This window comes from Paramormyrops kingsleyae, chromosome 23 (assembly GCF_048594095.1).
Source record: "Paramormyrops kingsleyae isolate MSU_618 chromosome 23, PKINGS_0.4, whole genome shotgun sequence".
Taxonomy (NCBI): domain Eukaryota; kingdom Metazoa; phylum Chordata; class Actinopteri; order Osteoglossiformes; family Mormyridae; genus Paramormyrops; species Paramormyrops kingsleyae.
Window position 1 is genome coordinate 23,380,352 of NC_132819.1, and position 22,262 is coordinate 23,402,613.

General features: G+C 44.0%; 1 protein-coding gene across 6 annotated transcripts in view; it reads right to left on the minus strand.

Annotated features, from left to right (window-relative positions):
• The window catches only part of satb1a (SATB homeobox 1a), a 65,307-nt gene that overhangs the window by 40,199 nt on the left and 2,846 nt on the right, over nucleotides 1-22,262 (minus strand). For 3 of the 6 annotated variants that reach the window (XM_023809786.2, XM_023809782.2, XM_072705431.1), the window contains exon 1: nucleotides 760-975. The gene's annotated coding sequence lies outside the window, so the exon portion shown is untranslated. Of the gene's footprint in view, nucleotides 1-759; nucleotides 976-1,406; nucleotides 1,511-13,841; nucleotides 13,929-22,262 lie in introns of those variants that run through there. The other 3 variants (XM_072705430.1, XM_023809789.2, XM_023809785.2) reach the window with 3 other exon arrangements.

A 22,262-nucleotide genomic window follows, 5' to 3' on the forward strand; every position in this document is an offset into this window, starting at 1 on the left:
AAAAGTTGCTAAGCAGGTATTCGTGCCGTTTTCCCCCCACATACGAATCACCGTGAACATCAGGCTTTGCCAAGAATGTGCATGCTGTAAAATTATATTTACATTTGAATTGCACATGAGTGCCACTGATGCAATTAAAGACTGCAGGTGCGTTCAAGAGCCGAGTTAAGAGAACTGGCTGAATGGGCATTGATACATATTCATCAAGACGCACTTAACTCCAAGTTGAGAGGAACAAAACATCCACATCGCAAAATCACGCGTATCTTGTATCTCTAACTTAATAGTCCAAATATTGCGACGCTGAATGCAAGGCTTGTACAAATACCTAGAAGCGGTGCAGTTATTTACGTTATTTTCACAAACGCGGCGCCACTAAACATCTTTCAGAAAAATCCCTACAGTGATCGCGATTCTGCAATCTAAAGTGCATAAACGATGAAGTGTATAAACCGCAAACAGCAGGTAAACCAAGCGACACGAGCGAGCGTGTTATTGAATGCTGGTCCCTAATGCCTTCCAGGTAGCGAAGTTTTAGTCCCCTCCGGAGTGCAATGTAACTTTCAGACAGACGAGCAAATCACAAGTTTATATAGGCTACCTAAATGTATAGTGAAAGTGAAAAGGGGACTGGAGACGCAGCGCGACGGCTGTGTGACATGGCGATCTTGTGACAGAGCACGTGTTCTGTTGACCTTGTCAAAACTGTATCGGAAGCACGGCGGAGCAGGGAAGATGGAAAACGTGAGAACACCGTACCTTAGAGAAAGTTAGCAGAAGTCGCCAGGCAAGTCGATTTCCATCAAGAGCGGAAAAGAGTCGGAGTGCGTATCACTGGTCCAGTACAGGGGGAGAAGTCTTGGATTAAAGGCTCTCTCTCTTACACTTACACACACAAATAAAGACGCACTGCACGCTGTATAATGAGGGGGGACTGAGTCGAAGTGATGAGGCGGCGCGGTGCGACGCGCAGAGAAGAGCGGGAAGCGCGTTTAGGGCAAAGCCGGAGTGAGACACAGCGCTGCCCCTCCCAGTCTCTGATGCCCACATCGATGATTTGCCAGCTGTGGCGGCGGCCCGTCTCAAGCCCGAACCCCGGAGTGTCAGCCTCCTGGTACCCGAACAGCATTTTTAAAATGTCACTACAAGCTTCAGCCGTATCTGTTCTCACAAACTACATGTTTACAAGCTCCGGAGAGGGGGGCTGATGCAGTGCGCTGATGCTGCTCTCCACAGAATGCCTCATTAGAATGACACAAACGAAATTATGGGGGTATCTATGTGAGAATTTATAAATACTAACTCGAATTATAAACCAAGCATCAAAGAGAAGCCTATAAACGTGTGTGCCTTTATATTGCACTGCGCTGAGCCGTATTTACCACAAAAAAATCATTTTACTTTACCATGGATGAACGGCCTCCAAGACATCCTATCAAGAGAGACAAAGGGCATAGTTTTAGGTTGGCAGATTATGTAGATACATTTTCTCCCGTTTCCAATATGGCACTGGCGTAAAGGCCAAATCGAAACTGAAACAGGAAATAAAATACACGGTTCCCACAAGGATCTCGCTGTGTATGCATTGTGTAGTACAATGGTATAAATGCATAGTTTATATAATGCATTCTGCATGAGGGTTTTATTCTAGGCTGTCATTTTCATATGGTAAAAGTGGGTTAGCAGATCCGATTGACACAGAGCAATGAGTCTAGAATGGTTTTAATAGTGTTTGTTATGCTAATATATGTATGTATTTGTATGTGAACGATATATGGGCTATATCTGTCTCACTTGATATAAATGACCAGTCATCTGCATAACTTAAGTAGATATAAACGGGTTAAAATTAACCCTGCATGTGTGAAATAGGTGGGAACAAACTGACGCGCGGCGCGCTTTGAATTATAATACAAGCTATTAATATTATCAAAAAAAAAAAAAAAAACAACAACAATGTAAATGGAATATGTAGACACGTTTTAAGGAAATGGAACTTGGTTGTAACATTATATAATTATTTACGGAAATAGTGCATTGCTGAATGCTTTTAAACTAATTGTGTTGAAGATAGATATTTGTTCACGTATAGTAATCTAATTTTTGATAGTGTGAAAATCTAAGCGCAAGATCAAAATAGTGTTCACACTCATTTATTACACATCTGAGGTTGAAATAATATACAATATATATCTTAACGCAGCAATTAAAGGGTGCCGTCTTACGTGCAACAAATTACAGTCATTTGTAAGTTTATTTTTAAATACTTTATGAATCATAGTAGATTTCGAAGAATAAACAACAGACAGCAATGCATTTTCTTCCGTCTCATAATATGCAAGGCTTTTTTTTTTTACCGTAAAGATAAAAAATAAGGACGAAGTCGCTGGCATCTCCAGCGACGTCGCGCATCAAAACTCACATCCCTAAAAACCAGCCTTCCGTCCAGCAACTTGACGGATTGACCGGTATGTTTCCGTGTGGAGATCAGACGCGCAGGAAGCCCTATAGGATTAAGCGGTCACGGCAGGAATCGCCATAACGAGTATAACAACTCTATATATTTATAATAACTGCTGAATACTAAAGAATAATATAAATACGCTGCCAATTAAAAGAAGAGGCACCTAACGGAATCGTACAACTGGCACGTTTTAGTGCAAGAATAAGACAATGAAGCACAAATCTGACCACTAAATCTCCAATATCTGACGTGATAACTGGTTCACCCTTACCCAACACCTTTACCCAGGTAGGTATAGTGTCACTTCGGAGCGCGAGAAGGACGAACCCAAATGCAGGCTGGGTGCAAGCGGACACCCCTCACAGGGGTATTTACTGGGGAAAGATAGGCAGGGGAAAACCCACGCGGACAGAGAACAACAACCGAACAGGGAGCACAAGCCTAGGAGACACTTCTATACATGGTTAACAGACTAGTGTACACGAGGCAGCTGTGGCTGGGTAACAAGAGGGCAGGAACAAGAGGTGAGACTAGCGAGCTTCAGGCGTGGCTGATTAGGAGCCACGACCAAGGGAAACGCTGGGCACAGACAAGCAGGGCGGGGCAGGTCGTGACATATAGACACAGTATAGCTCTATTATAGCACGTCTAACGCGAACACAACTTTTAGTGCAGAACATAATCCAAAGAAATGTGTCACATTATATGTAATTACATAATCACAAAACGCACGATGGGTCTAACAGGCAGTTGAAGTGTAATTGATAACTTTTTGTGTTACAAAGGACGCAGCACCGGGCTGGGAAATAAAGGCTGTCAGAACAGAGCTTTGAAGATGATGTGTTCAGCTGCAGAACGCAGTCGCAGCTTCCCTGCTGTTGCAGCGCGGTTAAAACTTAAGGTGTTTTCCATCGCCTCTACAAAGGAGCATTTTCTGTCTTCTCATCATCAGACACCAGTTTCCCCGAAAAAAAAAGTTCAAATTAACTGACGAAATCTGCACGGTTTCATTTTTGGTCATATGATTAATTTTTCTGAATGGTGGACTGCAGGTATGATGAACTTCCGTGTGAATGGGGTTAAATATCCTGTTCTCTGTTACGTCCAACTGCTGGTAAACCAAGCATGCTCTTATGGTACACGCACAGGGGAGCGCATAGTGCACTGAGATGGGCCAGAGAGGGCTGATCTGACTGAATGGATTTGCTGGGATTTTGTGATTTGAAACACGGAGATATCTAGGGGCTGCGCCAGGAGATAATGCAGGTAGGAGGACAGAGGATCAGAAAACGTTCGCACTCCCCTTATTCCTCTTTATGCTTAGGAGACATGTTTACTGAGAGCTATTCCTGGAACAAGTGGGTGAATATCTGAAGTATGAACCCATGGGAAAGGGTTTATCTTGACTTCCAACATACATCCTAAGAACATGGTGGTTCTTATTAAGCCGACAGGCTGATAAATACTCAGGGCATTTGACTGTGTGCTTTCTTCCAGATGAATTTTCTGTCTAATTCTTTAAATGAGTTTGATCTTAGGTGTCACTGTCATTTCTCCTTTTCCCAAAGGTGCTGACTACAGCTTCTTGTACTTCTGTCTGAAGATAGTATTGTTGTGATATTCAGTTATGGACATGGAGGACAGTGATCAGAGTGTCATTTTTATGTGCACCTAAATCTACAGAAGAAGCAGCATAATCTACGTGTTTCCCATGATTCTCTGGGCTTGGTTGAGCAGAACCTCAAACTGATGTTGACTTTGACTTTAGACTATCTTCAGTCCCCATTTAGATTCAAATTCATATTTGAAACACCTGTAATAAAGCACAAAAGCAATAGAAAAAGCAATATAATTACTTCCCAAATTGATAATAACTGCACTATTTGACAGGAAGAGAACTATAAATATGTTAATTGTTACAATCCAAGTATGTCTGGATTCAAAAACAGCATGACAAAAGATGCAAGAATGTAACAGAAAGTCTTTTTGTCTCTCTGCAAATTTTCAGTCCAAGTTATTTTTTATTATATTTCGCATGTGTAGTGTGAAGGTCTCTTCTCTTGTTTTGGTGATTTAATAACAACCTCACAAATCAGGTTGAATATACAATTATTTAAGTGTGTGCAACCTACTGACTGAGATATTCTGCATCAAGGTATTTGATATGCTGAGTCCTGAAAAGTAGTTTACAGAAGGTTATTAAGCTACATTTTGGAACAAAATGAAATTACAGAGGTCATTCCCTGTACAATTAATGTTTACAACCAGTAATTACTTCACAGAATCTACATCTGCATCAAAGTCACAATTTTCTTCACAGTACAATTTTAATTATATATATATATACTTTTTAATATAAAAATCACTTGAGAAGCACAGCAAACTAAAGAAAATTAGGTTATCTTAGGAACATTAGATTATTATAATAACTTTTTTTCCTCTTCTTTGAATAGTGGTAATTAAATATGATTGTGGCGTTCCATGGTAGGTAAAGGCTGACAGTTCTGAGTACAGTTTGGGATCTGTTCCATTACTCGGTTCTGACTGGGAGCTCAACAGTTGTGCAGGATGATGCTGGTTTGGAACGAGGCTGTAATCTGGACAGCTCCACTTAGGTGGAAACCATGACTTCTACAGGTCAGATCCCAGTACACAGCACCAAGAGGTGGACTGCTGATGAACCCAGCTGGTTTGCAGGGAGTGTAACCCCCCCAAAGGGTTTATGGCTCAGGGCATGGGTGTCGGTTCGATACTTATGGGGGTGCAGCTAGCTCTAATCTGAAATCTGAGGAATCCAGTCAAAAAATTCCTAACCTTTATTTAAATGGAGATTTTAACAAAGGATATGCTTCCTCTTTGTTGGGAGGGTGACCAGATGGACGAATGGACACACATGCAGGAATGGGAGGAATGCCATGGTCTATCCCAGGCAGATTATATGACTCATATGATCCAGAACGCAAGTGTCAAACACGCCAACAGGACAATACCATTTTGGGCTGATGTGCTTTAGCTGTTCATACTAAGGGCCTAGAAGGGCGTTTCGTTCACAGCGTGTCGTGCCTCAGTGGGCGGAGCCCTTCTTTCACTGTTGTTTCCTTGAAAGCCAATTGCAGAAGTTCTAAAACTGCCCTACCATTGGCTGAATAAGTTTTAGGATTCAGGTTGTTACAAGATGTGACCGGTGATGATGGTTACAATGCAATTATCTAGTCTAACATCTTGTACCACACTGTACTAATTATTACAATTCTTTAAATAATATGTAATATATTTAAATAACATATAAATACTTTGCTGGCTTTCGAAATGCAGGAGACCACAAGGGTTGTTTTTTGACTTGCTGAATTTCTCATTGCATCATTTCTCCTTTCAGTTTTCTGCACCTTCCTGACTAGTATCATAGAAGCACCGGCATGTTTTCAGAAGCGCACCTCAGCAGGCCTGATGTGGAGGGCGTGTTACGTAACACGGCATGATCACACGGTGCGCCCAGCGACCAGCGGCAGCCCTGTGGCTCAGTGGTCGGTGCTGTGGGTTCAAACTATGTCCTTCCTGAAAGTTCCCAGGTCCCCACCTGTGTGTGGGTTTCCTCCCACAATCCGGAAGTGCGCTGTTCTGTTGAGTCTATGGCTCTAAATCACCCCTGGTGTCGGTGCTGTCTGCCTTCATACCTAACTAGGAGATTTGCTTAATAAATAAATGGACTGAGCACTGACTTGACTGAACATCAAGTCCTCTTCATGCTGTGACTCTTCCTTGTTCTTCTGCATTCAAAGCCATCTACAACTTCTCCATATGGTGCCAATCCTGCTCCTTGTATTCCCTGGCTTGTCTTCCTAGACCCGGCACACATTCGCCTGCTTCCTGGTAGTGACCTTGCATAATGACAGCAGGTATTCGTGCTGGAGAAAATAACCCTTGTTAATAACATTCACCCAGACCTGCAGCGTCTTGGTAATCGGCACCACACAACCTCAGCAGCTCCTAACATGGTGGATTCCAGTCAGAATCAGAACATCCCTAAGCCTGACAAGCTAGATAAGGTTTTTAGGTACTGGGCATAACAGAATCATCATAGCTCGCTCACCTTCAGTATGCTACAGTAGAACCCCGGCATCAACACTTTTTAGAGATTCACTGTTGAACACCAAATGACCTTCTTAACGTGCCGGCGGGACTCAGAAATACTCCCCCTTTCCCCTCGAAACCACCTTGTTCAACAAACGTGACCTTCAGTGACCTCTTCTCAAGAGCTGACTCTTCTCTGATTCCACTTCACACGGTTCCTGCTCTTCATTCCAAACCGCCCCAGCACGTCCTCGTCACGAGTACCCAGCACTCTCGGGTGAAGACCGGGGTCATGTTCCCCTGGGACACAGCAGTTAGAAATGATCAGTAGTGGCATTAAAATGAACAGCTTCACAGTCCTTCGTTCCCTAAGTGCCCAATAAAGGTAAACCGGTTTAAGGCTGGTGGGCAGTCTTTTGATTGCTAACTGAACGTGTCGTGGTATATTAGGCACTTGAGCGCACTCAAGTTAAAGGACTGTTAATCCACATTAATCATCAACTGTGTGATGTTCCAATGTGTCAGGAGAGATTAGGGGAACACCCCGAAGAGCTGATTCCAGAGGACGGAAATGAAATGGCTTGATTGATTATTCTTGAAAGCAAGCGTGTCAGTGACATTAATGCTGTAACAATCAGAAGGGCCGCGCGTACTGTAAAGCATATTGTTTTTCGCTTGGTCGCCATTGTCTTCTAATGCACAGCACACCGTTAGGGAGAAGACAGACACAGTCATTTTCGAAATTCACCGGCAATTCACTGTTTGAAGCCGATATGACCAATGGTGGTGGATAATTACCTCCAACTTCCAATTACCCAGTACAGGACAGATACACTGAAGTAGCTATTATGGAGGATGGCATCTTGCTGCGGAATTAACCATCACAATGGCCTAATGGAAGACAGCGCTTAGCTGGTCGGAGCCACAGCTGTCAGGGGCACGACAAAAGTTAGTTGCCCTCCGTTACTGATGCGCATCTCAGCAAATCACCGCACCCCCTGCGAGTCGTCATCTCAGGGAGAGCGTCATATTATCCCCCCCCCCTCCCCCACCACCACCTTAATTGGACAAATTCGATTAAGCGACTCCAAATTCTTCTCACTGGATCTCCGCTAGAGGAGCGCCCCTAGATGGCTTGCGTCATGCCTGGGTAGTTGTCATTAACAGTAACCGCTAAAGAGAGACGTGCCATTGCTAGCATGAGACGTTTGATGTGTTAATAATATGTGTATTTATGAATTAAATGGATGTGACATATTAAAACCCACCACAAACTCATTAGCCATTAATCTGCAGGTTTTTTTTTCCCCCTCATTTAAAGGCGAATCAGAAGCCCTGCTATAATCCCCACAGCACAAGGGGATCTTAATTACTGTGAAATATGAATTTTTAAGTGTGAAAAAATGAGTAATTATTAGGAAATCCCCTTGGATTTGGTTTGCGAAGAGTAGCAGAGTTGGATAAAGTTGCATGGAAATGAAACGCTTTCATGCTCTCTAACCATGTAATATCCGTAATTATTAGCGCTGATTTCATTGATGAGGAATGAAAGGTTTAGTAGACGTTTTAAATGAGAATGTAAAGGTCCAGCAGAAGTACGACTGAAGCCGGAAGGGAACACACTGTGCTGCTAATCCTGAAAGCCACACTGCCGCTTTGAGCTTTCGGCAAGAACGTATTGTTCGATCATGATCCCAGCCAGAAACTCAAAGCCCTGGGATGCATTATGCACATTGTACATTTGTTTCACCAATGAAGCCCGCTAACAAGGCACAGTCCCCTTGACTGAATTATAGATGGGTGCTTACAAAGTAAATTTAGTCCCCATTAGATATTTTTCAGAATGGGTTTGGCGTGGTCATTTTTTAAGCCGACCCTTATGCAACCAATTGAATGCAGTCAAACCAGGTCATTCTAAGAACATCCAGACCACCAGGTAAGCACAGTGGTCTACGTCCATCGCATGGCCCAGGCACGCACACACAATGGGCTACTTAGAGACGCCAATTAGCCTAACCGCATGCCTTTGGACTGCAGGGGGAAACTGGAGATCCCAGAGGGATCCTGTGTGACACGGAGAGCACATGCAAATGTCACACACACACAGAGCAGAAGCGAAATTCAAACCCCCAAACCTGGAGGTGTGAGGCGACAGTGATACCTACTGAGCTACCATGGACTGCTTTCCAATAAAATCTAAAAATAATACCATTATCTGCCAGACACTTTTACCCAAAATGGTTATATTCCCTACTATGTACTTGTTTATATAGCTGAATCTTTCTACTGGAACTTCAGGTTAGGTATTTTACCGGAGCCCAGTTGCTCTACCACTCCCTCAACCTGCTGGCTTCTTTTTACTGCCAGCAACCTGGTACCATCTGTTAGGTTCAAGGAGAAGTTTAAACTTTGCAAAAGTGTGAATGTGGCATGTATATGTTTAGGTGGGAGGAAAGAACAGCCATTAATAAATAATGACAGTTGCTCTTGTGACGTGGCTGGGAAGCCGGTGTGCACCCCCAGCACCGTACGAGCGCACAGCAACAACAGGTATCTCGCAGTCGGCCCGGAAACTACACGTGTGGACGGCTAACAACACTTGGCTGGCAGCTGCTAATTGCCCCGACCAGGAAGGTGGGAAGGTCAGGGAGAGAGTTGAGAATGATGAAGCGGCGTTTACTCTCTCTCTCTCCTTACTGGACAGAAGAAAGGATGAGGGAGGGCGAAACATGACCTAAAAACAAGCAAACCAACCAACAAACAAATAAATGTTCGGTATAAATAAATAAATAAATGATAATAAATAAATAAATCCTTGGCATAGATGAACAAATTAATTGATGGAACAAAAAATTCAATTTATTTATTTGTGCCAAAAATGTATTAATTCGTTCACTCGTTTATTTTCAAACATTTATTTTTTCATTTCTTCCTCCTGCATGCTGAGGTGGGAAGCTCTAAATGTTCTCTAAAAATCTTTTGGTCAAGAAAGTACCGTAAGGCTGCTCAGACAGATCTCGTACAGCCTAGTACAGAATATGTATTTCTAATGTACACATTTTACCGTTATACAAATCAGTTTCAACATGGCAAGCATAAGACATTCAACATATTCTATGGATGTAGCCGAATGACTCGATAATCATTCGTAATGTTTATTTTGTTTATTAATTTATGTGTTCGTTTAAGCCACAGAATGGCTAATGGTCTTTACTGTCACTATAGTACTGAGGTCTGAAATTGCTCAGTCAAGCTCATCTCCAGGCTAGAGCACAGTAGCAGGCTAGGTTCAGCACCCCCCTTGTCACAAATTCACCACCCTACTGTACTGCAATAAGAAAATAAATGATACAGCAAAGCTGTTTCACACATGCCTTTATAATAAGTATTCTAAATGCATTCTGAATACGTTTGTACTGTAACAGAATGCATTTCCTGAAGATGTTTAGCGCAGTGTATTCAGTATTCAGCCTTCGATACTTTTCCAAAGTACAGTATTTTATCCAAGCCTACTACTGACACACTACTGAATTGCATCCGTTTTTGGCACCAGCTTTTCCTCCACCATGCCAATAGCTCACAATGAATTGTTTTACAAATACGTAATGCGTGAAAGTGACCCTGTAATAAAGTCATGTGATAAAATTTGGCCAATCAGCACAGCCATCTAAGAAGTTAATTTTTTTATAACCAGTACAGCCATACTCAATTACGTGAACATGAACCACATTACGAAGGTGCTAGGAGAGTCAACATATAACAATACATTGATACAGTAAATTGCCGGAAGTCATTCTGTTACTATGTGAATATAGCACAAATTGAAATAATTACTGGCCATCAAAGTTTTATGTTAGGTTTGGAAACATTAGGAAGAGGACATAAAAGGTCACGATCTCTACAATTCACATAAAAATAGGTGGTGGATGTTTCCAAGATCAGTCACGGGATAGAACCATCAGATCACCCACCCCTAGCTGTCACAATGTCAAATCTAATACACTAATGGTGCGTTCCATTATTTCTCTCCAAGTCGGAACTCGGATGAAAAGTCACGAAACGTCACGAAAAACGTCGGAAACATGCCTCTTTTATGACACTGAAGTCGGACAAGTTTTGTTGTCCGAGTTGCCCCTGTGACGTAATTTCAACATGGCGACTTGGTTTGTTTGTAGTTTGTTTGCCGTTCGAAAAAAGAATATCGCTATGAATGTACTAAAATATTTTATAAAGCTTTTAATGTGGTTTGACAAGTTCGTGTTTCTTGTTTGTCTCTCGGAAAAATCTCCATTTCTCCATTTGGAAAGCTCCAAATCTGCTACAATATAAAGCAACAACACACAGCATGTTCATGGAGGCAGCCATGTTTGTTCCGAGATGTGGGTAGCTTGAACGGGAGATTGTCGGACGTGATGTCACTCAACTCGGAATTTCCGAGTTCCAAGAGAAAAACGAACGCACCATAAAAGCTTAGCACAGCATTCTCTATAACGATCAACCAATGGCGTGTAAGTACAGCCCACCTCATTAGCATACAAGAGGAAGAAATAAATGTTCGGTAGAGATAAAAAAGTTAATAAGTAAGTAAATATTGGAAGGAAATAAATAATCAATCAATCATTCAATCTTTGGCATAAGTGACTAAAAAAATAGTATTTATTCTTTTATTCAATCGATCAATCAATCAATCTGTCAGTCCATGCCAAGGATTTATGTATTTATACTGAACATTATTTATTTGTTTTTAAGTCACATTTCGTCCTCCATAAAGGACAACCACCCTGAGGGGAAGGTCTCCTCTCGAACCCCATGCCCGAAAGCTTGTAGTCACCCGCTCAATGGAGGATCAGCCACCCCCCGATTCAGCTCCCACTTTGTTATCTCATTTCCCTCCCCCCAAATAAACTCCGCCCCTCGAGGCGTCCCTGCCACCCTGCCAGCCACAGCATAATAAGACTGAGAAATCAAACCCGACCACATTTTCATTATCCACCTATAGCTATGTAAAGTAACCAGAAACAACAGCACAGGACTAAGGATGTAACATAACCAGGGAGACGCGTCCTGTTGCCTAGGCACACCTGTGTTACGAAAAGGTGTGCATGTGAAAATCGCTTCTGTCGATCCACTGTGACAAAAGCTTATTTTTATTCCACTGATCTAAAAGGTTTTGGCTGGAAGGTTATGAAGTACTTCCACAGTTGTGAAATATCAAATATTAATATTAGACTGATAGAAAAAGTAATCTAGGAAATACAATACCATATAAATTTTCTTCCAGCGTGGTACAAAAGTCAGAGATATGTGTGTTAGACACACCTTTGGGAACATTTCCTGTAACGACGTGGTTGATATGTCTTAGACCACCCCCGTAATATTCAACCAAGTCACTCCGCCTCTCTAATCTTACCCTTTAAGATTCAAGATTCAAGCACTTTATTGTCAGTGTGGAACGCAACAAAATTACGTTTATGACAACCCCAAAGGTGCATTAATAAATACTGCAATGCAAAATAGCAGCTACGAATAATACAATTGTACAAATATGTTTAAATGGCCTTTCCATAGACAATGCTGTTCTAAAAAAAATCCCAGAACAGATTATTGATGCCCAGTGCACAGTGGCGATGGCTATTATTACACATATTAGCAAGATGCATATTGCACGGTTTACAGTCATGGGTGAAGAGTGCATAGAGGAGGGAACTTAGCACACAGTCCTGTGGCACACCAGTGCTCAGGGTGAGGGTGGATGATGTGTACTCGCCCAGTCTGACAGACTGAGGGCAGTTGGTGAGAAAGTGCAGTAACCAGTTGCATATGGAGGGGGTTGAACCCAATACATTGAGTTTGATGATCGCCATTTTACGATGGTGTTAAACGCTGAGCTATAATCAACAAAGAGCATCCTAATGTAGGCGTTGGTCTTTTGCAGGTGCGAGAGGGCAGCACATGCAAAGCCACACAGATGGTGTCCTCAGTCGATCTGTTTGTCCGGTAGGCAAACTGCTGTTGGTCTAGATTGGCTGAGACAGAGGCTTTAATGTGGGTGAGTACCAGCCGTTCAAAACATTTTGAGAAGACCTGGCTGAGAGTCGGTAGTCATTAAGACAGGTAATCATAGGTGTTTTTGGAAGAGGCACTATGGTCGAGGACTTCAGGCACGCAGGGGCTACAGATAAGGAAAGAGAGGCGTAGAATATGTGTGTAAATACCACTGCTCGTTGGTGAGCACAGGCCTGGAGCACGAGTCCTTGCACACTATCAGGACCTGCCTTCCTTATGTTGATGTGTTTGAGTGCCTCATGTGTGTGAAGGGCCAAAGGTTCCGAGTCACCTGTTAGTTTGAAGCTGAATGGAGGTTGGTTATTGTCCTTGTCGAACCTTGGAAAGGAGCTGTTAAGTTCCTCTGCTAGGTTGTCATTGTTATTCTCTAGCACATTCTTCTTTCTGTAATCCGTCATTGATCGGATGCCTTGCCACATCCGCTGTGAGTTTGAATTATGATCGAGGGCCTCCTAAATCCACTCTGTACTTTAGTTTTGTGGGTCCGATGCCTCTCTTACGATTAGCTCTGGCAGCTCCACAGGCAGAGGTATCTCCTGATTTAAATGCTGTGTCCCTCACCCTGAGCAGCTGTTTGACTTCGCTATTCGGCCACGGTTTCTCATTTGGGGACACGCTGATCCTTTTGTTGACAGTTACATTATCCACACAGTAATTAATACATGATAGTACAGATGAAGTATATGTATCTAAATCGGTCTGATGGAAAAATATATTCCGATGTGTTTGAAGCAGTCCTGGACCTAGGAGATGGCAGCTTCAGGCCAAAATGACAGGCCTGTAAGACGGTTTAGCACTGATAACAAGGGCTTTGTGTGCAGAGACAAGAATCAGAGTAAGATGATCAGACTGTCCAAGGTGGGGACGTGGTACGACCTTGTAAGCATCTATTATGTTTGTTTAAACATGATACAATGTGTTTCCCCTCTGGTTCACATGGTGGTCAAATCTGGGAAGTACATTTTTAAGATTTACTTCATTGAAATCCCCGGTAATGATGAAAACTCTGTCGGGGTGAGTGTTCTGTTGTTTACTGATATCGTCATATAGCTGCTCGAGCACTAGCTTATTATTAGCCTGTGGCGGTATGTATACTGCCATGACAATAACAACTGAATGTTCTCTGGGCAGGTGGGATGGTAGGCATCCAAGTCGGGAGAACATAACTTACTGACTGTGGATGGATCGGTGCACCAAGCATTATTAATGTTGATACTGAGTGCTCCTCCTTTTCTCTTACCGAAGTCGGTCGTTCCGTCGGCGTGGTGCAGCGTGTGTCCTGCTAGCTCAACTGCAGGATCCGGTATGCTGGGATTCAGCCACGTCTCTGAAAAAAATCAGAAGTCCTTCATAGTTTAATGTGTGGCAATATCCAGTTGGAGCTCATTCATTTTACTGTGATCTAGTGTTCGCGAGAATAGCACTAGGAAGAGGGACTTTACGCGGCGCGGATATTAGCCTAGCGAGCTAGCCCGCTCGTTTGCCCCTCTTCTGCTTCCTCTCCCTGCGCCGCCTGCGTCGTCTCCCTCCGGGGGTAGGAGTCACTGTAAGTCCTGGTGCTCTGAGAATCTCCTGCGGTATTGCTTCCGAGTTACAGCTCGAGTTGATCTGTAAAAGCTTCTGGCAACTATAGTAAATGTTGACATTTGTTTGTAGGGAACACCGATTGGAGGAGCATGGAGCCGCCACATCCGCGTGCGCCACCATCTTTCGAGCAGCGCCCTTCTAATAGCCCATCTGAACCTCTTCTATCTACTTCTCCTGCTCAGGGTCATGGGATGGCCTGGAGTCTTTCCCAAGCGGCATAGGGCACAAGACGCCAGGCCATCACACCCCTTTAATGAGTCTCTGCGTGAAATTCAACACGTCGTCGGTGTCCCTCATCCTAGCAACACCACCTTTCAAAATAAAAAATAAATCTGATAAAATCAATTCCAAGCTAACCACAGCATTCCAGTGTAACCTGGGAATGAGACTCGGGGAAACGGTATCAAATGCAACGAAGGGTTTCGCTCTCAGAAATGAAACGGGAGGGGTGGTTGGGGGGGGGGGGTGGATCGAATTAGTAAAGCCACTGTTGGGAACAACATTCCTGTGGTCTTTGTGAGACGCTCTCATTATAGCAGGTGCTGTTCGGACCGCCGGACTCGCATTAGGGTGAAATTCCAGCATGTTGAGAGGGAATATAAATACCAGCCTGGGATAGTCACAGGAAAGATACATAATTATTGCTCGCATGCTTGTCATTAGCTTGTAATGATTTGATTACTTTGCAGACGAATTGAGGTATAAATCTTTTTCAAAAACACTAAGGCTCTGTATTAATCAAAACCACTGAGCCAAAGTATCCGGAGCTGAGCAAAAAGAGGGGGAAAAAAGAACGTCTAAATTTAAAAAATGACAGTAATACATCATCAATATGTTTTTGCTTTTTTTTTACTCCCGAGACTCAGTGAATGCATTTGAATTTGTCAGAGTTTTATTTGCCCTCAGGAGAAATGAGAATCTGTTGTGAGGTATGCACTGAAAGGCGCTAACGGCAGCATGCGGTTAACTGGGACGCCGATTCTCCACGCATCGCCTCCTGGTCCTCATCGACTGCCTTCTGATGGACACCCTGTCACCTGTGACCTGGTCCCGGGTGTCCAGCCAGCATGAGACAGTCGGTCTGTGGGGGCCGTGGGTGTGCCTTTTTCGAACCCTGCTCCTGCCATAGAGAGCACCTCACAGGTGGATCCCATGGGGGGGGGGGGGGGGGCGGGGGGCGGCGGTAACGGCTCTCTCCAAGCCTTGGAGTGCTTGTGCAGCACTGGAGTGCGCTTGTGGAAATAAAACATTTCTGTTTCCATGGCTATGTTGGCAGGGAGTCAGCATTTTTTGGCAGATATAGTTAAGTGGGCTTTGATGGCGAGGTACCGCGCAACATTTCACGTTATTGTACATCAATGCTGCTCTTCTTCTCGCTTGCCTCCTTACTCTTTGCGCTGGCATCACGTTTACTGTCACATTCACATCGTTCCTTTGCTGCCTGTAAGGATGGGCACGTGTGTATTTTTCCCCACTGTCTCCCGCTCCATTCTCGCGTCTATTAACTGCTCCTCGACGTCTGTACTTTCCTTCGTCTGCGGAGCACAGACCTGGAGATCCAAGAGGAAACAGACTGACCGTGTCTCTCCGGTAAATTCACTTCTGTAGCAACAAATAATGGCCCAGAAGAGGTGACAATAGCCCTACTAGGAGAAAATGCTTTTAAAACGTTTTAAAGCGTCCTCCAAATCGCTATTGCTATTGGCAACGCGTCTCTTTGGCCTACCTGTTGGCTGGCACTCTAAGCTCAGCTCTCCAGTAAACACCAGCGCTCTACAGTGGAGGCCATAATGAGGGAAAAAAAGTCAGGAGTCCTCTCTAAAGTCGATGCCACATCACAGTATCCGAAACATGTAAGGAGGTAAGCTGCAATCCAACAAGGATGAGGAAGGCCAATACCCACCCATACATCCATCCATCTTCTTTGGCCAATGCTCATCCATCCATCCATCTCCTCTGGCCAGTACTCATCCATCCATCCATCCATCTTCTCTGGCCAGTACTCATCCATCCATCCATCCATCCATCTTCTCTGGCCAATACTCATCCATCCATCTTCTCTGGCCAATACTGATCCATCCATCCATCTCTACCCACTTCACGTCCTATTCATGGTCGCTGGGGGCCTGGCAGGGAATAACCCAGGATGGGGCACCAACCCATTGCAGGGTATTCCCACACACCATTAAAGGCCATTACCCATGTCATCTTATTACATTATTACACACACAACATAATAGCTATGTAAGTACCCATTTCCCTTTTAACGACATGAATCATATTTGACACATCACAGTACCATTTGCTCTGAGAAACAATTCCAGAAAATCCTTTAGGGGAGATATAACCCAAAATGTTGAATGTCTCTGCCTAATCAACATCTCAAATGACCAAGAAACTTAAATGACAAAGGGTCCACTCTCGGAGGGTGAAGAGTTTTTAATCTATCCTTCTCAAACAGCATGCATTTGCTCCACACTCCTCACAAATCTGGATAATACTTTATATTGGTCTTCAGTTTGTTTTGTTGCCTTTTCTAATCAACCATTTAGCTGGAAAATAAACACTTGGCATGAAGGCGCGTTCAGTATGACTCTTCAAACTCTCTGGAGGGCCCAGAGAACCATTATGCATTTAAATATGGAAAAGCTTTGGAAAAACACAGTGCTGCTTTTTTCCAAACACAAGAATAGCCCCTGGTGAAAGCATATCCTATCAATCTACTACTCCCGGATTCACCAAGGCCCGGCTGGTGCCAAGAGTTCACCACATGGAGGCTGCTCCGGAGGGGGAATGGCTGCGGCTTTGGTCTGCTTGGGCTCTGCGGCAAACAGGCTCCCCGGCCCAGGGATCGAGTATGCCTGGGAGCGTGGAGTATGCCTGGGAGCGTGGTGGAGAAGGATCTTCCTGGGCCTTGGGGTCCATCACAAGTTAAAGATTTGGAGGTTGTCCGGATATGGAGCCAGTAGACCTCAGGTCCCCAGGAGGAATTGTGCCTTTCGATTCATCTGGATGTGTCGATAAAAACTGGCATCCTGCCCCCCCCATATCGCAGCAGTCATGTGGGCACCCCGATTCAGAGTCAGGGGCCTCCTGCCTCCCCTCGTCCCTCGTGGCCTGCCTCAAAGTGCTCGTGCTGAACGCCAATTTCTAAACGAATTCCTATAATTCCCGCAGAGCCACCGAGGACCGTTCAAATGCGATATCGCGTTCCTTGGAGCTTGGAAGAAACTCCAGCGCCAACGGTTACTGAAGCAGGCATCAAAGGACAGAGAGGCGGGCTGCCACGTATCCCCTAAATCAAAATGCATATTCATAAGACATTTACTGTACGTTACGGCATCTGGCAGGATAATCAGCGAAGCATGTGTAAGTATATTAATTAATTGACCTTTTATTGTCTACAAAAGTACGAACAGTCATGGTCGGGTTGTCACAGAAACAATCAAACTATGACAACAGCGCTAATCAGTTGATGAGTGAGTGGTGGAGGATTAGAAGCTAAATTCTGGGTTTACCTTCAGAGGAACTCACTCAGAAAAAAAATGAGTCAGAGCTGATTTTATGAACAAGATATCTCAGACGAGTTGGACCGGATACTGGCAGATTTACTTACTGCTCTGTGAAATTATAGTCAAAAATAAGCTTTTCTTGAAACGAAGGATGAAAAAACTGATCCAGAGTCTTGGCCACTATAAAATCCCTTTATGGGATTTTATGGGCTGGGAACGGTGGGGTAGAGGGGTGGTGTCTGCAGCTACCACAGCATCCATGAGGTGTCTGTAGATATGACCTCTCATTTGGAGATTTGGAGTTTAAAAACACCCAACTTGAACAAACAAAATTCAGGCCTACTACAGGTAATGGCAGCATGTTGGATGTTTGTAATTGTTCAGACGTGTGTTATGAAGTTATGAGGAATAAGTATTCAAGGACAACACCTTAGATGGCCAAGCATGACGGCTCAGTGGGGAGCACTGTCACCCCACACCTCTAGGTGGGGGTGTGTCGTTTGCATGTTCGCCCCATACTCCGTGGGCTTCCTCCCAATCCAGCCCCCCGCAGTGCTGGATATGTGGTTAGGAAACGCATGGAACAATTTGAACGGTATAACACAGAAAATCCACATTCATTACTTAATACTAATAACTATGATCATAATAATAAATTTAGTTTTTGCAACACACAGACACACTCTTTATATATGTGTGTGTATATATAAGGGTTAGGGCCATTGCTGCAAACAGTAAAATATATTTGTGCATTAACCACAAAATGTATTTTAATTATGTGTACAGTTCCAGTTATAATATCCACAGCAAATGATTATCGTCCTTAGGACAGGGATGAAAATGAATCTGAGATGAAAATAGATTCAGTTTTGCTGGTTATGTTTATGCAGCACCTGTGAATCATTGGATTATGCAAAGTACATTTTGAACACTTGTCGGGTTCACCTTTATTCACTACGACCTCTCTGGGGGGGAGGGGGGTGTGGCCTGAGTCAGGCACTGTTTACCTGGTGTAGAGTATGGTGTTCCTATAGTATACCAGGTAGTCTGCGTTTACTTTCCATACAACTCATTGTCTTTGTATTTTGATAGTATTTTTCTATCTGTGTTTTATGTCCACGTCTCAGCACGTTGTGCTCAAATGATCTGATTTTCCGGGTTCAAAAGTCTTTCATATTCATATTCTATTTATCTCAATGTATTTTTTGCACTATGACCAATGAGATGGAAATTTCATCTCAGCGTCTGAATCATGGATCATATAGCTGAAGACAACAACAAAGAAACTTTACAAACTAACCGCGGACGAAACGGTTCACATCTCACTGCAGAATCCCTCCTCAGCCAAAGACGACGGTCCAAAGTCGCGGTGCGTATGGCCCGTCCCTTTCCAACAACACTCCGCTTGTCACAACGTCTAGAACGCATGACGAAGTATTAATGAAACGATGTTTTACACACCGCGCTGTTGTGATGGGTCGCCCCGGACAGTGAGTCCGACCAACGCAGGACGGATTGGCTTTATTCGCGCGATAAAGACTCGCGGATCCGGGCCAGAGACCAGGCCGCCGCAGGGCAGGCAGAGCCAGGTATCATAGAGTAACAGTACTTCATTTACATTTAATCCTCTGGCAAAAGCTCTTACCCAGAACAACTTGCACGGCCGTCTATTCAAATGTAAAGCAAGCGCCTTTAACGGGAGACGGATAAACGTAGCAGGAGCCGTGCTGAAGGACGGGGGCCAGAAGCAGCAAAACTTTGGCCGCGAAACTCTGAGAGCCAACGGAGCCCGAACACGGCCATGGAAGCCAGTGCGGCCAACGGCGGCGTTTCGACATCAACTGCAACACGACTTCAACCCTGACAGAGTGGGAGGGGAAAAAAAGAAACGAGGCTCGATATTTATTCCTTTTCACAATTAGTATAAGAAATAGATTTAAGTATTTTAGTACTTAAAACTTCCATTTCCTAGTTCCAATGTGATGTCTTGGACAGGAGATAAATCTTTGTTTCCAAAGCAATGGTTTTACATATTCAACAAACAAAAAATTAAAATAACTAACATTCATACTTTGATTTTTGGAAAAAAAAAAAGTGCTGTACCCCACCCCCAGCGTTCCCAGGCTTCTTAATTTAAAATCTCCCCCTTGGGTGGGTCTCCTAACCACATACAACACCTACACAGGCAGGACATAATCTTCTTCTGCACAACACACATCTTTATGCCCTACAAATGCTGTTTTTTATATTATTTTAAACACAGTATTCATATCGTTATTCTTCCCAAACACTAGCAGGCAAACCCGCTTATGCCCGCTCCTCGGGGTACATACCCTTGCCACTCTTCCCCAAAATACTGTTTTCCCAAGCAAACCAGTGATTCCATCCCTTACTAAACACCATCCATCTCCCCTTGCGCGTTCCCTATTGCCCACAAGACAGTGCTCTTAATCTCCATGAAAAGCACTGCTCTATAAACACAAACCCCCCCCCCCCCCCCCACCTACGACTCCCCACTCGGAGCCTCTGAGGGACTGAGGAAGGACCTCCCATCACTGGTGGTCCCCGCGGGCCGCAGGAATCCGCGGCAGGGGCTCCGCAGCGGCCTGTTTTCTCCGGAAAGGCCCACCGGGGAAGCCCAATTAGACGTTCCCATGGAAGGCATTGTTGCTTTGTGGTTGGGAGGGGGGGGGGCACGGTAAGAGAGAACAAAGAATCAATTAGAATGAACGCGACCTTCGGAGGGTGCCCCCGCAGGCGAGGTGTGGGCTGCACGTGTGGCGCCCCGCTTAAACCTGCACGTGGCTACATGCCTCCCGTATGAATTCCCACAGGTACTGGGCTCAGTTCAAGCCCCACACCCCACCTTAGAGATAACCATTTATCTTGGAAACGGGCCAAACTCTCAGCGCATTTATGCTGAACCCTGCGATCTTGCAGTGGCCTCCCTTACTGCCTGTCACGGAAAACAAATAAGAAAACTAATAATAATTATTTTAAAAACTCAGCAAAATTAAACTGAATTGCTTATGACAAACAAAACTTGAGGGAAAGCGGATTCCTTAAGGGACATTGTGAGTGTTTACCTTGAATTTCTGACACATCTGTGAGAGCAGAAATAAGTTCCTATCAACGGAATCTTCAAGAGTATAAGGAATCTCCAGAGACTGAATGGATAATGAACTGCAAGATAATAATTCATATGTGAAATTATATTCCATACACAGTTCTCTTAATTTCTGTTTAATTAAACAATACCTAAATTAGATGGTCGCACACAGCAACACGGTTCATTCATGACCACTAAGAGCAAACTGGGGTTTTCTCACGAGGCCTCAGCTGGGATCTGGCACAGCTGAAGGACAGGGGCGTCTTTAAAAAGATCATTAACTTCTCAGTTGAAGGCGTGTGTGGTGGCGCTGTTTCCGAGAGCATGGGATCTATCTGTCTGTTTGTCTGCGTAAAGGCAGCCCTTGACTTATGTAAAACTGGCTTATTTCAATCTGGATTTACTCAAAACATATCAGATATGTCCAGGGCTTTTATGGAGCTGGTGAAGGCAAAAGGTGCCTTACACTTACAATATGTTTAAACTTAATCTTTTCATTTATTGTGTGTTCTTCAGTATGTATTGCTAGTTTTTTTTAGCTTGCTTGTATTTATACTATAAGGTGTCTTGAATGGTATGGGGAAGGGTAAATCATGTAAGGTTTCATGGAAATAATTACTTTAGCGAAATGAGAACTTCCTGGATGGATGGATATTGTGTGTAGTCCTGTTATTGACAGTCTTAAAACAAAACTCCCTCATTTTACTAACTTGTGTGGCAAGACAGGGTCAGCTGCGTATCCCCCCCCCCCCAGTTGGCTTTGAAAGTGCTGACCCTTCATGAAGATTTAAATGAAAAATCAGCCGACTGCTCCTGGGCTCAAATCACATGCAGAGTCAATAAGGAGACAAATTCACTGGAAAAAAAACAAAACAAGAAAGGTCAGAGGTTAAAGGTGCCATGAGGGTTAGGGCACATGCTCATTCCCTCATTCCACGGACGCACAACCTGAAACCCTGATATGATTCCCACCCGTCCGTTACGCGCGTTTCGAGCCGGGCGTCAGGTAATTCTGAGTTCCGAGGCTCTCTTGGCGTTGGGTCAATCCTCTCGGATGCATCTTATCCAAGCAAGCTGCGGAGGATGCGAGCCGGGCTGATGCGGGGAAACTGGCTTTTCGGGCGCCGGGGTTTGCTATGAAGCCGACCGGCATGAATTAACCACCGAGGGATGCGGTATGGTGACGGTGTGGAATGACAAACGCTCTGAGGAGGCGCCAAACGCAAGGAGATTTTCTTTTTTGTAAAGATTACAATTCCTCTGGCAGAGATCTGCATAAGATAGGCGTGAGAAAGCCATCATTAAGGTGGGGTATTTAAAAAAATTTAAAAAAAAAAAGATTTCACAATTTGGAAATTCATGTGAAATCCTCCCCTCTGCCCGTAACCTAGAGACACGCAGAACCTCACAATATTTAATTAGCAAATTAAATAATTTATCCAGGAGACATCGC